Below are 20,115 nucleotides of genomic sequence, written 5' to 3'. Positions count from 1 at the left end.
CCTTATTATCGCCCACGTCAATATTACCCCCCAGCAGGTAGGCCAAGAGCTAGCCGCCCAACGCAACGCCAGCAGCCTAGACAAAGGCCTGTAAGGGCTCAACCACCTCCACAAACTGCAACCACTTCTGGTTTCTGAAAAGCCCCAGAGAGCAGCAGCCAGATCAACCCGTTCCCAGAAACACCAGTAGGAGGTCGCATACAGTACTTCCACAACAATTGGACCTCCATCACCACCGACCAGTGGGTATTATCCATCACAACTCACGGTTACAGGCTGGATTTTTTAACTATCCCAATGGAAAATCCACCACTTCACTCTTGCACAATAAATCAACACTCCATAATTTTTCAAACAGAATTATCCACCCTTCTGAGAGCCAGAGCCATAGAACCAGTTCCTGGACCTCAAAAGGGCAGAGGATTCTACTCCAGATATTTCCTCATTCCAAAGAAAACAGGAGGCCTTCGACCCATTCTAGACCTCAGAAATCTCAACAAATTTCTCAAAAAAGAAAAATTCAGAATGGTATCCCTAGGCACCATTCTGCCTCTTCTTCAAAGGGGAGATTGGCTCTGCTCTCTGGATCTTCAAGATGCATATGCTCACATTCCCATTTTTCCTCCTCATCGCCAGTACCTGCGTTTTCGGGTACTGGATCAGCATTTTCAATACAGAGTGCTGCCAATTCAGCCTTGCATCAGCACCACGAGTATTCACAAAGTGCATGGCTGCAGCAGTGGCACACCTCCACAAGCAAAGAGTGCACGTGTTCCCTTATCTGGACGATTGGCTCATCAAAAGTCAATCAAAAGAAGGAGCTCTCACTTCTCTCAAGCTCACCATCTAAGTGCTTCACTCCTTGGGATTTCTCATCAACTACCAGAAATCCCATCTGTCACAACTCATCTGATACAGTTCATAGGTGCAGAACTAAACACTGCAATAGCAACAGCTTTTCTTCCAAGAGACCGTGCTCAAACACTTGTACTGTTGACTCACAATCTTCGCAACCAATTCCAGGTAACAGCTCACCAGTGCCTCATTCTTCTAGGCCACATGGCTTCCACGGTTCATGTAACTCCCATGGCCAGATTGACCATGAGACTTCTACAATGGACACTCAAAGCACAGTGGATACAAGCCACTCAACCAATGTCCACTCCTATTCACATCACACCAGAGCTCAAATCTGCGCTCCTCTGGTGGACATCAATGAACAACCTGCTCAAGGGCCTACCTTTCCAGCAACCAGTTCCACAAGTGACTTTGACTACAGATGCATCCACCTTAGGGTGGGGAGCACATATTGGTCATCCAAAAACACAGGGCAAGTGGACACAGCTCGAAGCCTCTTTTCAAATAAATTTCCTGGAGCTTCGAGCTATACGTTATGCACTTCATGCATTCAAAGACTGCCTATCACACAAAACTGTTCTGATCCAAACGGACAACACAGTAGCCATGTGGTACATCAACAAGCAGGGAGGCACAGAGTCGTACCTCCTTTGTCAGGAAGCAGCTCAAATTTGGGACTGGGCCCTAGCACACTCAATTCTGCTATGAGCCACCTACCTAGCAGGCATCCACAACACAGTAGCGGATCGCCTCAGCCGTCACTTCCAACCACACGAGTGGTCTCTGGACCCATTGCTAACAACCAAGATATTTCAGCGTTGGGGTCAACCGCCAATAGATCTCTTTGCATCCCACTTGAACTACAAAGTGAACAATTACTGCTCTCTCCTCTGGCAGTCCAACAGCCTACCAAGGGACGCCTTTGCTCGCCATTGGAATTCAGGCCTGTTATACGCGTATCCTCAGATACCACTCATAACCAAGACTCTAGTGAAGCTACAACAGGACAAGGGGACAATGATACTCATAGCCCCATATTGGCCTCGACAAGTATGGTTTCCCACACTGCTAGATCTCTGTCAGGGATCCAATTCGCCTGGGAGTAGCTCCCAATCTCATAACTCAAGAACAGGGTCAGTTGCGCCATCCCAACCTTCAATCCCTGACAGCATGGATGTTGAAAGCCTGATCTTACAGCCTCTCAACCTTCCATCCGCCATATCTCAAGTACTTATAGCTGCACGTAAACCTTCCACTAGAAAGAATTATTCCTACAAATGGAAACTGTTTACACTGTGGTGCACTCAGAAAGATTTAGATCCTTTCACTTGCCCCACTACCTCGCTATTCGATTACCTTTACCATCTCTCAGACTCTGGTCTTAAGACGTCTTCTGTAAGGGTACACTTAAGTGCAATCTCAGCTTACCATAACAAGCTGGGAGATGCATCTATCTCCACACAGCCTCTCGTCAGTAAATTCATGAGAGGCCTAACTCACATTAAACCTCCAGTTCATTCCCCAAGCATACAATGGGACCTGAACGTAGTATTAACTAGACTTATGCGTTCTCCTTTTGAACCCATAAATACTTGTGACCTTAAATACCTTACTTGGAAAACGGTTTTTCTCATAGCCATTACATCAGCTAGAAGGGTCAGTGAATTACAAGCGCTAGTCACATACGAACCTTTTACAAAGTTCCTCCATGACAGGTAGTCCTCCGTACACATCCAAAATTCCTTCCTAAGGTTGTCACGGAATTTCACTTGAACCAATCAATAGTTTTACCTACATTCTTTCCTAGGCCTCACTCTCACCAGGGAGAAAGAGCCTTACACACTTTGGACTGTAAATGTGCGTTGTCCTTCTATTTAAACCGCACAACAGCCCAAAGGAAATCAAGTCAGCTGTTTGTATCCTATGATCCAAACAAACCAGGCAAAGCAGTGGGTAAGCATACTCTGTCTAACTGGCTAGCAGATTGCATACAATTTTGTTATGACAAAGCAGGCCTTACTGTTCAAGGGCGAGTAAAAGCACACTCAGTCAGAGCAATGTCAGCTTCAGTAGCACACCTTCGCTCTGTACCTATTCTGGACATTTGTAAAGCAGCAACATGGACTTCTCTTCACACCTTTGCAGCTCACTACTGCCTAGACAAAGAAGGAAGACAAGATTCAGTATATGGACAATCAGTCTTAAAGAACTTGTTTCCAGTGTAACCCCAACTCCTTCTACATCCAACCTGCTGTGATTTCGGCTGATTCATTTCAACAACAATACTTCACTGTTGCTCACCTCAAAATGACTCAGCCTCTAGCTTGCTAATCACCCATATGTGAGGACTAGCATCCTGCTTGTCCTGGGATAAAGCAAAATTGCTTACCTTGTAATAGGTGTTATCCCAGGACAGCAGGATGTAGTCCTCACGAAACCCACCCGCCACCCCGCGGAGTTGGGTCCGATACGTTTTTATTATTTTATTTTTGGCTAACGCTTATTGCTACAAAACAAGACTGAAGGGAGACCCCTGTGGCAGGGAATATCATGGCATGCTGGGCATGCTCAGTAGGCACTCTGGTGCCATTCAAAAGTTTCATGGAAACTTTTAAAGAAGTTTTTCCGTACATAGGGCTCCATTACCGATGTCACCCATATGTGAGGACTACATCCTGCTGTCCTGGGATAACACCTATTACAAGGTAAGCAATTTTGCTTTACCAGCCCTCTCAGACTGGAGCTTTGATGCAGCTCAAAACAAGGTGTGTTTTTTTTTTTTTCTTTTGCTGCTGGAAGTGGTTAAAGGGAGCTTAGGCAGCCTCCTGCCCTAAGAGGAAATAGCTTTGGTATATCCCAGTTCTATGGAGATAGGCTTGCCTGGATAAAGAGGAAAGTGAAATTACTTACTTGGTAATCTCCTTTCCTCTAGGCCAGTCCACATTCCTACCTTTGGTTGCATATTCTGTCACTTTTAAAGTTCATAGTTCCAGAGGTGGGCATGGGAGACCTGTAGCATGTAGGGACCTGGTAAATCAGGCTTTTCTTTTCCACTATCCTTTCTTCCTACCTTCCTGGTTGGTGGAGAAATTCAGCGAAAAGTTGATGTGTTAAAATTTAACAATTGAAGTTTGTGGTCCTAGTTAAGCTTTGCCAGGAATGCTGTCAGGGCAGGAGTATGTGAGTCTTAGTAGCCTCCATCTACTGCTTGGTGTACTTAAACATAGTTGTGTGGTTTGGCCTGCCTGTTCTAAAGTAAATTATGGTGAAATTACTTAGCTGATATAAATGAAGCATTTGACTGATTTACACAGGGCCATATTCCCACCAAGTCACAACAGTGAGATTATGAATGATTAAAATCTCACAATAAGTCTGCACCTAGAACATGGAGCGCATTAAACACCTGCATGAGAATGGCATGGAAACCTGATATGGATTTATAGATGAAGTTGTACTGGTCTTATGGAAGGCAGCTCGTGCTGGGGCAACTATTCTAAAGACTAAAGATGTAGATAAGGTTGAAAGGGACACAGCATGGCTTTAGCCATAGGAAGCCTTGCCTTCCAAATCTGCTACAACTTTTTGAAGGAGTTAAATGTTGATAAAAATGAACAGGTTGATGTAGTGTTTGACAAATACCTTTTGTAAATCCAAAGTCCTTCCTGCAAGGTGTCTAAGAAAACAAAAAAAAAAAAGGCATAGGCTAGGAGGGGCTGTCCTTCTAGCTTGCAAATGGGTTAAGACAGGAAACTGCATCTGCCAGGCACCAATTGCCATTTATTAGTGTAAAAAACAATGTAGGTTAAAAGTTTATTAAAATAGTTTTATTAACAATATTTACATAGTCTTCAGTTGTGCAAGTTAGAATTAAATGGTCCATTTTCTCAATGGAAAATGGTAGAATGTGGAAATGCCTAATGGAGCTGGTCCTTTTTACTATATTTATAAATGATATATAAGGCGTACAACTACTGAGATGATCAAAGTTGTAGATAAGACAAAATTATTCAGCCTTGTTCAATCACAAGTGGTTATGATAAATTGTAGCAGGACCTTGCAAGACAGAAACATTAGGTACCTAAATGACAGATGAAATGTAATGTTGACAAGTGAAAGGTGATGAAGATAGGTTATTTTCCCTATGCTGTAGTTACACAAGGGTAGGATCCATAGTAGGAGTTCAAACCCAGGAAAAAGATCTAGGCAGCATCATGGATAATACATTAAAATTGTCAGCTTCGTGTGTCATGGTGGTAAAACAAACAAACAATGTTATGAAGGGAATGGTGAATAAAACAGAATAAGCAAATGTTGCTTACCTGTAACAGGTGTTCTCACAGGACAGCATGATGTTAGACATCACAGGATGGAGCCCAATCATGGAACACTTGTCAAAGTTTCTAGAACTTTGACTGGCAAATACTACTGGGCATGCCCAGCATTGCCCTAACCATGCAGGCAGCAGGGGTCCCCCTTCAGTCTTGTTTAAAAGCTACAGGAAGTACTGAAAACTAAAATAAGGAAGGTAATGAACCCAACGCTGTGGGGGGGTGGGTTTCATGAGGACTAACATCCTGCTGTCCTGTGAGAACACCTGTTACAGGTAAGCACCACTTGCTTTCTCACAGGACAAGCAAGATCGTAGTCCTCACGTATGGGTGAGTACCGAGCTGAGGATGTCAGAGTATGTACCAAATGCACCCAGGGGTGCAAAGGCACTAGGACTGGAGTAGAATTTAGCGGAGGGCATCCTGAACCCTAACAGGCAGGGGGGAAGGGTGTTGGTATGTCAAGTTGTAAATAGGTTGCGCAAGACAGACTGGCTGAAGATGGAATCTTGTCTTCCAGCTTTGTCTAAGCAATAATGGGCTGTAAAGGTATGGCAAGAACTCCAGGTGGCAGCCCTGCAAATGGCAGGAAGCGGCACAGAGCGTAGGTGTGCTACTGAACTCGCCATGGCCCTCACAGAGTGTACTTTAACACGGTCTTGTCGTGGAATGCCTGCTTACTGATAGCAAAAGGATATGCAGTCTGCTAGCCAGGAGGAGAGAGTCTGCTTACCCACAGGCTGCCCCAATTTGATGGAATGGAAAGAGACAATTGAGTGCTCTTCCTGTGGGCAGCTGTACAGTCTAGGTAGAAAGCTAGAACTTCTTTACAGTCAACGGTATGCAGAGCCTGCTCTGCTGGCTTGGAATGGGGCCTGGGAAAAAAGGGAGGTAGTATAATGGATTGATTGAGATGAAAGTCGGATACTACATTAGGAAAGAACTTAGGGTGAGTGCGGAGTACTGGCCAGTCCTGCAGAAGTTTAGTGTAAGTTGGGTAGGTAACTAGAGCCTGTAACTCACTAACTCTGCGAGCCAAAGTGATTGCCAAAAGGAAAATCACTTTCCATGTGAGATAGCAAAGATCACAGGATTGGAGAAGCTCGAATGGTGGTTTCATGAGTGGATCCAAAACCAGGTTGAGGTCCCAAGAAAGGGCTGGAGGACACAGCGGAGGCTTGAGGTGAAGCAAGCCCTTCAGAAAATGTGTTAGAAGGGGCTGTACTTAAATAGGAATGTCCCTGATACCTTTATGGAAGGCTGCTACTGCCTATGCATTCTGATGGGGGAAGTTTTTAGACTGGATTCTGACAAGTGCCAGAGCTAGTCTAGAAACTTTGTGCTAGGACAGGTAAAGGGGTCAAGGGATTGAGAAGAACATGATTTAAACCTGTTCCATTTGTAAAGGTAGGATTTTCTCAGGGAAGGCTTCTGTGAAGCAATCAGGACCTGGGAAACTGGTTCCGAAAGATTAAGTGGCTGAAGAATTAACCTTTCAACATCCAGGGGGTCAGGGACAAGGCTTGAAGATTGGGGTGGCGTAGGCACCGCTCGTTTTGAGTGATCAGAAGTGGGTCCTTTCCCAAGGGAATGTGCCTGTGAATGGAGAGATCCTGAAGTATTGGAAACCACATTTGGCGTGGCCAGTGCGGTGCTATCAGAATCATGGTGCCCTTGTCCTGATGTAACTTCATGGGAGTCTTTAACAGAAGTGAAAGTGGAGGGAATGCATATAGGAGACCAGTCGCCCATGAGAGGGAACACGCATCTCGTGGCTGATAGTGTTGGCTGTGAGTGAGAGAGCAAAAGTTCTCTACTGTGTGGCTTTGAAGTGATGCAAAGAGGTCTATAATAGGGTAACCCCATTGTTGGAAGATTGAGTCTGCCACTGAGGGGTTGAAAGAGCATGTGTGCGGCTGAAAGGTGTGACTCAGCTTATCTGCCAACACATTGTCCACTCTCAGCAAAGTAGGTGGCCCTGAGGTACATCAAGTGGGAGAGGGCCTCTGCCCATATTTGCACAGCTTCTTGACACAGACGGTAGGAGCCCATCCCTCCCTGTTTGTTGAGGTACCACATGGCCACCTGCTTGTTTGTCTGAATCAGGATTATTTGATTGGACAGGCAATCCTGAAATACCCTGAGAGCATATCTGATTACTCGAAGCTCCAGGAAATTGAGTTGGTGTTTGGCTTCCTCTGGAGACCAAGATTCTTGTAGCTGCAGTTTAGCCACATGGGTGCCCCAGCTGAGGTTGGAAGCATCAGTGGTGAGAATTATTTGAGGATCTGCAGCCTGGAAGGGCAAGCCTTGGAGGAGATTGATCTGATTTTTCCACCAGGCTAGCGCCTGATGGAGTGAGGCAGTGACATGGACAATGGTCAACAGGGGCTGAGAATGGATTGAAGCCACTGTGACCTTAGAGTCCACTGCATGACTCTCATGGCCAAGTAGGCCATTGGGGTAACCTGAACTGAGGACACCATTTGTCCCAGCAGGATGAGGAAGTGACATGTAGTTGTGCAGTGCTGAGACTGTAGCTGATATGCAAGAGAGACAAGAATGAGAGCTTGCTGTTGAGGTAGAAAAGCTTTTGCCTGCACTGTGTCCAAGTCTGCACCTATGAATGATAAAGTTTGAGCTGGAACTAAGAAGGATTTGTTGTAGTTGATGAGAAATCCTAGCAAAATCAGAGTATGTAAGGTAAGATGTAGGGACAACAGAGCAGTTTGCTGAGTGAGAGCCCTGATCAACCAATCATCTAGATAGGGGTACACGTGAACACCTTGAGTCCTGAGGAAGGCTGCAACTACTACAAGGCATTTTGTGGAGACTTGTGGTGCAGATGCCAGACTGAATGGAAGCACTCGGTATTGATAGTGCTTGGGGCCTACCAGAAATCTGCAGTGAGATGGAGTTATTGCAATATGTGTGTATGTGTCCTGGAGGTCTAGAGAGCAGAGCTAGTCTCCTCATTACAGAAGAGGAAGAAGAGAACCCAAGGTTACCATTTTGAACTTTCTTGATGGCGGTACTTGTTGAAGGCACATAGGTCCAGAATTGGACAAAGGCCTCCTGATTTTTTGGGGATTAGAAAGTACCAGGAATAGAACCCTAGGCCATGCTGAGAGTAGGGCACTGGTGCTATTGCTTTGGACTGGAGGAGGAGGGAGACCTCCTGTGCCAGGAGGATAGAGTGGGCAGCTGTTCTCCACATCGGTAGAGGTGGTGTGTCCAGTGGGAGGGAGAGAAAGTTCAGATGATAACCTTGAGCAATTATCACCAGGATGTACTGGTCTGAGGTGATTGAGTGCCACCTGTTGTTGAAATGGCACAATCGACCTCCCACTGGTATGTGAGGCACTGGAAAGCTGGCTGCTGCTCTCGATGTAGGAGTCAAAAACCTGAAGCAGGGCCTGGCTGAGGAGCTGCTTGAGACTTTTGTTTTCATTGTTGACAAGACTGGGTTTTTTGGAAAGGTCTCATAGAACAAACTCTTGCCAGTGGTGGGTAGGATTTCTTCGGACAGAAGAATGACTTCTTAGTGTCTGTTCGGAGAGGCTGTTTTGAGGAATACTCAGAAGGCATCAGAGAGAGCTGTCTCAGGGTCTCATGATGGTCCTTGAGTTCCACCACCATCCATTGAATCTGCTCCCCCAACAGAATGTCTCCTACACAGGGGCAGGTTGGACAATTTATTTATTTATTTATTTAAGGTTTTTATATACCGGCAATCATGAGAACATATCTTGCTGGTTTACATGAAACGGGAGTGCATTAAATACATCAAACTAGAACTCAGGTGACCGAAAGTACAGTTACAATTAACAAGGATGGCAGAACTTGGTGAAGAGGAAGAAAAAAGAAAGAATAAATGGTTAAACGATATACAAGTCACATTACAAGTTATGTACAAATGGCATGATTAATGGCTGAATGTTTTGAGGAGTCCTTGGGTTGTGTCCTTGGATTGTGTCATTAAATTGTGTCTTGGAAAGCTTGCTGATCCCTATGATACCTGGACTGATGATTCTTCACCAGACACCGAAGACTTGCCTTCACCACCTTCTCCTACTGAAAGCAGGAAGTGTTCTCCAGAGGACCTTTCCTTCATAAATTTTGTGAAGGAGATGTCTGAATTGGTTCCCTTCCAATTACAGACCTAACAAGATGACAGGCATCAAATGATGGAGCGGTTGCAATTCCTGGATGCGCCCAAGGAAATAACCTCCATCCCTATTCACCAGGTTCTTCTGGATCTCCTCAAAAAAGAACTGGGAACACCCTGGCTCTGTTGCTCCAGTCAACAGGAAGGTTGACACCACTTATTTGGTACAGTCAGCCCCAGGTTTTCAAAAACCTCAGTTGGATCACCACGCTGTGGTTGTAGAATTGGCCCAAAAGAGGGCAAGGAGATCAAAACCCCACTCTTCCTTTCCCCCAGGCAAGGAACAGAAATTTCTAGATGCCATTGGTTGCTATGTCTTCCAGGGCTCAATGCTTATCTCCTGAATCGCCTCTTATCAGCTTTATATGACCCAATACAACAGGGTCTTATTTAAGCAGATACAAGAATTGACAGACTGCCTGCTTCAACACTTCCAAGAACTTCAAACCCTAATGAACAAGGGCTTTGAGGCAGGCAAGCATGAGATAAGATCATCTTACAATATCTTTGACATTGCTACCAGGGTATCTGCAGCTGCTATTTCGGCAAGAAGCTGGGCCTGGCTCAAGTCTTCGGACCTTCGCCCTGAAGTACAGGACATTGAGATCCAGAAGAACCTGGTGAATAGGGATGGAGGTTATTTCCTTGGGCGCATCCAGGAATTGCAACCGCTCCATCATTTGATGCCTGTCATCTTGTTAGGTCTGTAATTGGAAGGGAACCAATTCAGACATCTCCTTCACAAAATTTATGAAGGAAAGGTCCTCTGGAGAACACTTCCTGCTTTCAGTAGGAGAAGGTGGTGAAGGCAAGTCTTCGGTGTCTGGTGAAGAATCATCAGTCCAGGTATCATAGGGATCAGCACCTACCCCTCTAGGAACCAGAGGGGGACAGGGTGGTGGAATTCCTGAAGATCCAGGTCTAGGTTCTGAAGGAATAGCAGGAAGAACTGGAGGCACCGATGAAGGCATTAAAGGCACCGGTGCAGGCAGCGAGAATGGATCAGTGGTGCCGACTGACGCATCAGCATTGATGGCTGAGGCATCAGTAGGACCCCCACTGGAGGGATGTGGAATGGTGTTTCTCCTCCCTATGACAAAGTAAGCAGAGAAGGCACCGGAGCCATCAGTGACTGGGATCCATCTGTGGAAAAGCGGCAATAAGCGCTTCCATCTTCAAGAGCAGCGGTGCCAATGCTGCCGGAATCAGGTCAGTTTCACGATCTGCACTGGTGTTGGAGCCAGAGGAACTTGGAGTCTATGCATTGCCTTGTCAATGGCCTCCTGAACTATCCAGTCCAGTCCAGTTCTTCACAGAGACCTAGAGCAATCAGCCCTGGCTCCAGAAGGGGAGAAGGAGGCAGAGGCATAGCGGGAGGGACAACCGTTAAAGGCGGAGTCGCAGCTCCAACTACCTGTCCAGGTGAGGGTTCCTTCGGTGACCCAGTCGCAGCAAAGGTTGGTGCCTTTTATGGATGGGGTTTTTTCGACAGCGGCTTGGATGATGGCGAAGTCGATGATTTCGCTCCCTCGCTGGGCTGAGCCTTCTGATGCAATGTTTCTCTCTACGATCCCCTCAGTTCTGAGGGGGAGTAGAGGTAGTTGAAGACTGGGAAGTTGTCGACACCGGACAGTCACCAGCCGGTGGTCGATACTGGCGTGAAGTGGATGGTGCCGGTTCAGATGATGTCTATGCAATAGACAACATCGGGATTTGAGCACAGAAGAGAAGTTCCATCTTCTCCATTCTGGCCTTGCAACCTTTTGGTGTCATTAGGGCACATTTGGTGCAGATCAGGACATTGTGCTCACAGCCGAGACACATATAACAGACCTGATGAGGATCTGTTATAGACATGGTACCGTTACAGTCCGGGCACCAACGGAACACCATGGCCTTGAAAAATTTGAGCCGCGGTACACCATGGCCTTGAAAAATTTGAGCCGCGGTATGGTCAACAGCCAGTAGGCCGCAAGGGTCAAACTCGATGGGAATCGACCGAAAACAGGTAAAAAACTTACTGGAGTACCGTGGCTTGAAAAAGTTGAACTAGGAACCCCTGTGGGGTAAAGTTTTCAGTAATTCCCTGAGGAAAATTCCTGTCAGGAATCTCTGTGGAGCTCCTTAACCCCATGGTGGAAAAAAGACTGAAGGGGGACCCCCTACTGGCTGCAGGGTTAGTGCCATGCTGGGCATGCCCAGTAGGTGCCAGTCAAAGTTCTTTAAACTTTGACAAAAGTGTTAGTGATTAGGCTCCATCCTGTGATGTCACCCATATGTGAGGACTACCATCCTGCTTGGCCTGCGTGAACTATAATTCCTCTGTTACTCCATTGTGAGACTACATCTTGAATACTATGTGTGATTCTGGTTGCCACATCTCAAAAAATAAATATTGTAGTGGCAACAGTACAGAGAAGAGAGACCAAAATAATAAAGGGCATGGAATGGCCTCCCTGTGAAGAAAAGCTAGAGGGTAAGATGTTTAACTTGAAGGAGACAGCTGAGGGGGGATAGGTCTGTAAAATCACGACAGTACGTGAAGGGGTAAATATTTACTTTTTCAGATAATATATTCTAGGGGGCACTCCATTCACTAGAAAGTAGCACATTTAAAACAAAATTGGAGAAAATTCTTTTATTTACTACACACATAAGCTGTGACATTTGGGGTACCTGGGGCAGAAGTCCATAAACTGCTATTAATCATGTTGACTTACAGCTAAATTTTAAATCCCCTGTGTACAGGGAAAACAGAGGTTACGCATGGGGTTGGGCCTTGCAAGCATCTTCAGGCCCTGGCCATATGCATAACTCCCCTTACATGCAGCAGTGCTGGGCCCAAGAAAAGGGGCAGTCCGGGGGAGGGGTGGAGCTGGAGGCAGCCAATACAGCCGCTATTTGCCACTGCTGGGGATCATGTGCTGGCAGCCTGCCCCCACCTGCAACTTATGCCCACTCAGGAGATGGTGTAATTTTGGAAAGAAAGAAAATAAAGGGGTTAGGGAAAAGGGAGGGGTAGGAAAGTTCCTTCCAGTCTGCTCCTTAATTGGAGCAGACGGAGGAAAGAAAGTGGGGTAGGCACAATCTTGTTGCAGCACTTAAACTGGCACCATCTACTACCCCTGCCCCAGATTTTATAAGATGCATGCCCCAGAGCACCTCTGTTATAAAAAGCACAAGTCCAATGTGCTCCCATCAGGTAGCATGTGCATTTTTAAAATAACTATGCCTTAGGGAATAACTATTACTTATGAGCAGCAGCAGTAGCTGGGGATCTATTTAATGTGCAGGTATGTGTAACCTAGCTGGACTTGGAGGAGCCTGTCTGACAGAGTAAGGCAACTTCTTCTGTAATACATCATATTTTATACACAAAAAGTATGTACATAACTCACTGCCACAGTGGCAGAGTTTGTACATAAAAAACATGCATACAACTGAGCCTGACGTACAGTATAGCTTTGGGCCATAGTGGCAATGATTAATGTGACAGCTGCTCAAGTGTAGAATTGCAAGGAAGCCGTTTAAGAAATCTCAAAATTGCTCAGCAAAATTGAACTGAGAGTGGGACTTGTGTATTTTTTAAATGCTGACAGTGCAGGTGGATATAGCAAGTGTTGCTTACCTGTAACAGGTGTTCTCACAGGACAGCAGGATGTTAGTCCTCACGTATGGTGACATCACAGGATGGAGCCCTGTACGGAAAACTTTTCTGTCAGTTTCTACAAAGCTTTGACTGACACTGGCACACTGAGTGCACTGAGCATGCTCAGTCTCGTCTTATAGCTAAACATGCAAGCGAAACTAAAATAAAAGTAAAAACGTATACAAACCCAACTCCGCGGGGTGGCGGGTAGGTTTTGTGAGGACTAATATCCTGCTGTCCTGTGAGAATACCTGTTACAGGTAAGCAACATTTGCTTTCTCACAGGACAAGCAGGATGGTAGTCCTCACATATGGGTGAGTACCAAGCTGAGGAGGCCCAAGACGCGCGAAAGGCGCAATAACAGGGGTGGAATTTGGAACGGAGGGCATCCTGAAACCCTTAACGGGTTGGTGGAAGGATGTTGGGTAGTAATGGTTCTCAAGTGTGTTACACACTGAACATGTGACAGTCACGGGGAAAAATGTAAATATACATTCTGCATCCTCAGGAACCAGGTCTACCCCCAAAAATGGGTGAAGAGCAAAACTAGGGCATTACCTGTACAGCTCACCATACAAAAAAAGATATTCTGGATCTGATGATATCTCAGTAAAAGCAAAACGAACTCTCTTTACTAGCAAGCACAAAGCCCTCCTTATGAAAAGACAGTAATTTACCACTACAAATATTTAACCAGGCCCTAAACACTAATACACCTCCTATTGAGAAAACAGAGCAAGCCAAGCTGCTATAGATACCCACTTAGAAATAATTGTAAAACTATACTAATAAATGTTACAAAACAGCTGATGAACAGAATAACATCCAACAATTAAAAACTCAATAAAATTATTAAAAATTGTCTAAATATCAATAAAATATTTCAAAACAGCAGACATCACATAATACCCAATAATTAAAATGGCAATCAAGAAAAATAAACTGAAAAGGCTGCCTTTACTTAACCTCTCCAGCAACTCTGCTAGTCCTTTCCCTTGCAGACCAATAGCACTCACCAGAAGCAGCAAGGGCTGCTGAATCTCTGTCCTCACAGTCCTCTTCCTTAGGGCCCACAACCAGTCTCTGTCTCACACAGACCAGTAACTTCCCTAACTCGTATCTCTTCCTCACACACACACACACACACACACCAGTCACCTCCCTGACCAGTCTCTGTCTCTCACACACACCAGTCACCTCCCTGACCAGTCTCTGTCTCTCACACACACAAACACACCAGTCACCTCCCTGACCAGTCTGTCTCAATCACAAACACGCTCTGTCACGTACATACAATATCTCACATACTCTGTCACAACCACACACACACTGCCACTCATGCACCCATTGTACCACACACACAAGCTCTCACTCATGCACCCACATTCTACCACACACACACACAAAGCTCCCACTCATGCAACCCATTCTACCATACACACACAAGCTCTCACTCACGCACCCAGTACGTAAGGCATCCTCCAAGATACTTCCTCTTTAAGGGCCAGATGGTAAATGTGAATTAGTTTATTCTTTCAGATACTAGAAGGACCTTGAGGCTTGCCATGACATTAGCACATGTAAAACAAATTGGAGAAAACTTTTTCACTCAATGCACAATTAAGCTCTGGAATTTGTTGCCAGAGAATGTGGTTAAGACAGCTTAGCTGGGTTTAAAAAAGGTTTGGGCAAGTTCCTGGAGGAGAAGTCCTTAAACTATTAGTTATGTTGACTTAGGGTATAGACACTGCTTTTTACTGGAATTAGTAGCATGGGATCTATTTAATGTTTGGGTACTTGCTAGGAATTTGTAACCTGGATTGGCCACTATTGGAAACAGGATGCTGGGCTTGATGGACCCTTGGTCTGATCCAGTATGGCATGTTCTTACCACAGGCACACAAGCTCTCACTCATGCACCCAGGCACCCATTCTTCCACAGGCACACAAGCTGTCACTCATGCACCCAGGCACCCATTCTACCACACGCACACAAGCTCACATGGAGTCTCTTCTCATTGTTTGGCCCAATAAGCCTGGTCTCCACTTCTCAGCCGCCTCTGGCCTGACCTCAGCCGTTCTTCGGCCCCGCCGCCGGCCGCAGGTCTCTCTGCTCTTCGGCCGCGGCGCGCAGGTCTCTCTGTGCTCTTCGGTCGCCGGCAGCGGCGCACAGGTCTCTTCATTGTTCGGCCCTGGCGGCCTGGCCTCCAGCGGTGGCATGCAGCGTCTCTCTATTCTTCAGCCCCACCCCTAGGGAGAAGGGAAGTACAAGCGGGGCAGTGGAACACGGGGAGCCGCGACACACCTGCCGGTGCTTGGCGACACACCGGTTGAGAACCACTGTTGTAGTGAATGCTTGCTTGTTGGTAGGAAAAGAGATACAGACAGTCAATTAGGAGGAATAGGTCTGTTTGCCCACTGGAACTCGCAGCTTGACTCTTGCCACAGAAGGGAAGAGTTAGGTGGAATTCCTATGGAATATAGTGCGATCTAGATAGAATGCAAGTGCACTATTACTGTCCAAGAAATGGAAAAACCCTCTCGCTTTGGTGAGAGAGGTGTTGGGGGAAAAATGGGCAGAGTATATTCTGAGTAAGGTAAGATGCAACGTCTACCTTAAGAAAGATATGAAGTTGAATACGTAAAACCACTCGGTCACGGAGGAACGCAGGGTCAGATGAGTATGTAACAAGGTGTGTAACTCACTGACCCTGTTGGCAGAAATGAAATTTATGAGGGAAAGAATTTCCCATGTCAAACTGTGAAATGAGAGGAATGGAAAGGCTCGAACGGGGAACGTATGAGACTTATAAGGATAAGATATAAGTTCCATTCTGTGACTAGTGAAAATAGAGGCAGCTTGATCAGTGGATAATCCATGGTAAGCTGACTCAGAAGGGGTTTACCGTTAATCGGGTATATCCCCACTCCCAAACGATACACCAATTGGAACAGAGGTGTACGTATGTGGAGGATGTCTGGGGAGCAGAATCTGAGGGAGCAAGAGAAAAGAATGGTAAAGAAAAAGGGAAATACCCTTTTGTATGCGTCATGTGGTAAATCATGCCATTTTGAATGGTAGGATTTAGGTGTGGAAGGTAACATCAGTTAATCTATGATTTGAGATTGACTTGTGAGAAGGCGAATTGGTTACTGGTGTGATAGATTGAGAAGTATGGGAAGCATACTGGTCTCGGCCAGGACGTGGGTCTAAGGAACAGTGAACCCCGTCCCGGTTCAACATTAGAAGAGTGCTGGCTATGAGAGGCAGCAGAAGAGACACATTTAAGAGGCCCTTGATGGAAGAAAGGCGTCTATGGGAACGCATTGGAAACGTGTAGGGAGTAGAATCTGTGCACTGTATTGTTCGATTCGGACGCAGAGGGCAAGTTCGGTTGACCTCAGCGTTAGAAGATCTTTCCCGCTACACATGTAGTCCGAGATCATTCGAGAGGATGGAAACATACATGGAGAAGGTCTGCTAGTGCATTCAGTAAATCTCTTAGATAAGTGGCCCAAGGATACATGGAGTGAGCAAGGGCCAAGGATAGAGCTGCGCAGCTTCCTTGCAGAGCAGCTAAGAGGTTATGTGTGCTCGTGTGTTGGAAAGTACATTGTCCCTATGCTGTCTGTCTGTATGCACAAAGATTTGTTGCAGAGGCAGTATTGGAAGGCATAAGGGTATAACGCATGGCTACAAGCTCCGGGAAGTTCATGTGAAACTGTGCCTGGAGTGGAGTAGATGCGTATTGGGTTGAGAAGCTTTTAGGTCAAACTTTACAACCCTGAGTAAATGCGAGCATGAGCAGAATCAGACTAGGTTTTGGTTCTAGATCTGCAATATGGATGAGGGACGAAAGCGGTTGAACAGCTTAGACCCACTGATAATGGAATTTCACTGAATCTAACTCAAAGCAGTTTTCTATGAGGAAAGTGTATAGTGAAAAAATCCCATGGCCCGACAATGAAGAATTAAGGGGCTGAGGTTATGGAAAATGCACGCAGGGACATGTAAGAATTTATTAGAATGTCTGCACGTATGCTGGACAGGAAGGTCAATATGACTGTGGTGTCCAGAAGTGTTGTATAAGGGATTAATGGCAGTGACAGTAATCCCAGTTAGTAAATGTATAGTGAGTCATGAAGAAGTTAGAGCTCCTTGCATGGACTGACTGTGGTTATGCAGCTGTCCTTGCAAGGAAAAGCGTGAATGATGTTGCACTCCGCAGAGAAACAGCAGTCACCGATAGTGATTCAATAAACACCCCAGTTGCCGAAGCTGGTGCAACCGGCAGAGCTTGGGATTGTAATAATGTTGACTCACCATGAAGCACATAGAAAGATTAGAGGTAATGTACTTATTGCGATATGGAAGCATGGTAACGAGCAATACCATTTTACCTGTGCCTTCTGAAGAAAGTTGGTATTTCTGAGGTCCAGGATGGGCGGAGAGTAACTACTTTCTGTTGAAAGAAAGAATAGTGTAATTAAAACTCCCCAACCCCCCTCTGCGCTTTGTAGCGTCTGGGGGAGTGTACTGGGAACTTTGGTACAAGGTGGGGTGGCCGCTCTGATATCCGGCCAGTTGGGAGACCAGGAGGTGTCCAACTGGAGAGGGTTGATGTAATCTGGATATCATGTAACCTCCCACGGGAGCGTGAGCAGTAAAGTCTTATCCGCATTTCTGTGTGCTGTACAAGGAGACACAGAGACCTGCATCAGACTTCGAGGTGGACTTGCACTTGAGACAGTATTTGCTGGATCTCGTGTTTAGCAGATCAGCGAATGTACCTGGAACTTTGGTTCTGAAGCAGAAACCAGAGTGTTAATCAGTTCAGAGCCTCATTGCTGAAAAAGGGAGGAAGCCCTGACGCAATCCCAAAGAAATGATAGAGAGGTTCTCCTGGAATTGTGGCTGACATAGCTGGCATAGGGAACAGGGGAGCCTCGGGAACAGGGGAGCCGATTAACAGCTCATTAACCTGGCCCTCGTTGCAGCGGCTCAATGTCTCGTGACACCAGTGCAGAATTCTTCGGAACTCGTGCCGGTGTTTCTGGAGCACCAAGGATTGCCAATACTGTGCAGAACAGTGTCGATGGCAGTGGTGATGTTGCTCGGCACGAGCATTGTCCAGCATCGAGAAGGATAGCACCAATGTGCTGGATGGCGTCGGTGGCAGACAGTCACCGTGTCAGTGATGATGCATGCCACGGTGCTCGGCCCAGTCTTTCCCCAGCGTCGAGATGGATGCCCTCGCTGTCTTGGATGGCGACTGATGACGGACTGTCAGCATGCCTGCACTGCTCCTGGCACTATGTAGTGTCGTAGGCTAATATGGGGCTTTAATAAGAATCCAAAGCATGGAGCACTGTGTTTAGGCAAGGGCATTATGTGGCGGTGTTATGTCGGTATTGACGGTGTCGATGGCGGCTGAAGCGGCCTTGAGGGTATCGTCAAAAATATATATGGAAAAACGTCTGACTCGGCCAGAGCAATGACGACAGTGACGGAAGCACTGACGACATTGGCATAGGTATCTATGGGAACGATGTGGCATGGACCCTGGCGTCAATGCCCCTCGATGGCATGGACCCTGGCATCGATGCCTCTCGATGGCATGGACCCTGGCATCGATGGAAGTGCCCCAGGCAATGGTGGCATTGATCCGGGCATGGATGGCACCGACGAGACAAGGTGTACGTCAATGGCATCCATCCAGGCAATGATGGCACTGATGAAACCCAAGGAAATATCAGTGCCATGAATGAAAAACATGGATGGCACTGATAGAAACGATGCAGGGACCAATGGCATCAGTGTACTGTGGGGGGAGGGGTACCGATGGCATTTAAGAATCCAGGACGGTCTGAAGGGGGTACCGAGAGTAGCGATGGGGCATCGACTGCGCAAGGATACAGAGGAATCGAAGGACCTGAAATCGACAGGGGCCCTGGCGGTAACAGAAACCATGGAAGTCCCTGTTCCACTAGCGCTAATAACCACGCAGAGTGTCACAGAGGGACACACCTGCAGGCTATGTGTGGCTAACTGAAAACATAGGGAGAGGGAAGGCCGCAGTCGGTTGGCAGGCCAGGGAGGTGACAGGAACCGACCGAAAAAAACAGGGCATAGTACTCATCGCGCGACGAATAAATGTACGCGAAGGGAGACTCGTGCAGGGAAAAAGTGTTTGAGAAGTAAAAGTTTAAGTGTTTCTGTAAGGAGAAAGTGTTAGAATTTCTCACAGAGCTCCTAACCGCTATGCTTACTGCAGAGCGGAAAAAAGAAGACTGAGGGAGACACCTGTGGCTCACAGGGATAATTGCAGGCTGAGCATGCTCAGTGCACTCAGTGTGCCAGTGTCAGTCAAAGCTTTGTAGAAACTTTGACAGAAAAGTTTTCCGTACAGGGCTCCATCCTGTGATGTCACCCATATGTGAGGACTAACATCCTGCTTGTTTATTTATTTATTTTATTTATTTTTAATTTTTATATACCGAGGTTCTTATAGAGACTATAAATCACTCCGGTTTACATATAACGATAAACTGCCCAACAGAGATAAGGGGGCTTTACATAGAACAGTGGTACATATGGAACATTATAACTGGATGACAATTTAACATAATGATAATAAATAATATAGAATAGTTTTACTTGTAATTAATAAAATTATGTAACATAAACTGTATAATTTAAATATTTAACTTGGATATAGTGACATATTAACCATGCCAAATATAAATAATAAGATAAAATGAATTTTGAACTTAGAAATTGTAGTCCAGTTGCAGAGGAAAATATAAATAAGATTAATTTTTAGAACTCAAAGATTGTTGTCCAGTTGCAGAGACCTGAAGGTAGGACTTGGTATGGTGACCATAATTAGGGGATACTCCTGTGAGAAACAGAACACATCCACAATGAAAGCCATGCTGTACTCACTCTACTGGTTAAAATTTTGTCCAGCTACCTACAGTTCAGCATAGAAACATTTTATAATGAAAGTGATTCACAGAGAGTAACTACAGGAAAGCAGCAGTTACACAGGCAACTTTTCCAAGCATCTATCAGTCCAGGACAGGCACCAACTGCCATTTATTTTAG

This window comes from Rhinatrema bivittatum, chromosome 10 (assembly GCF_901001135.1).
Source record: "Rhinatrema bivittatum chromosome 10, aRhiBiv1.1, whole genome shotgun sequence".
NCBI lineage: Eukaryota > Metazoa > Chordata > Amphibia > Gymnophiona > Rhinatrematidae > Rhinatrema > Rhinatrema bivittatum.
The sequence above is the reverse complement of the archived record's forward strand: the minus strand, read 5'-3'. Positions refer to the sequence as shown.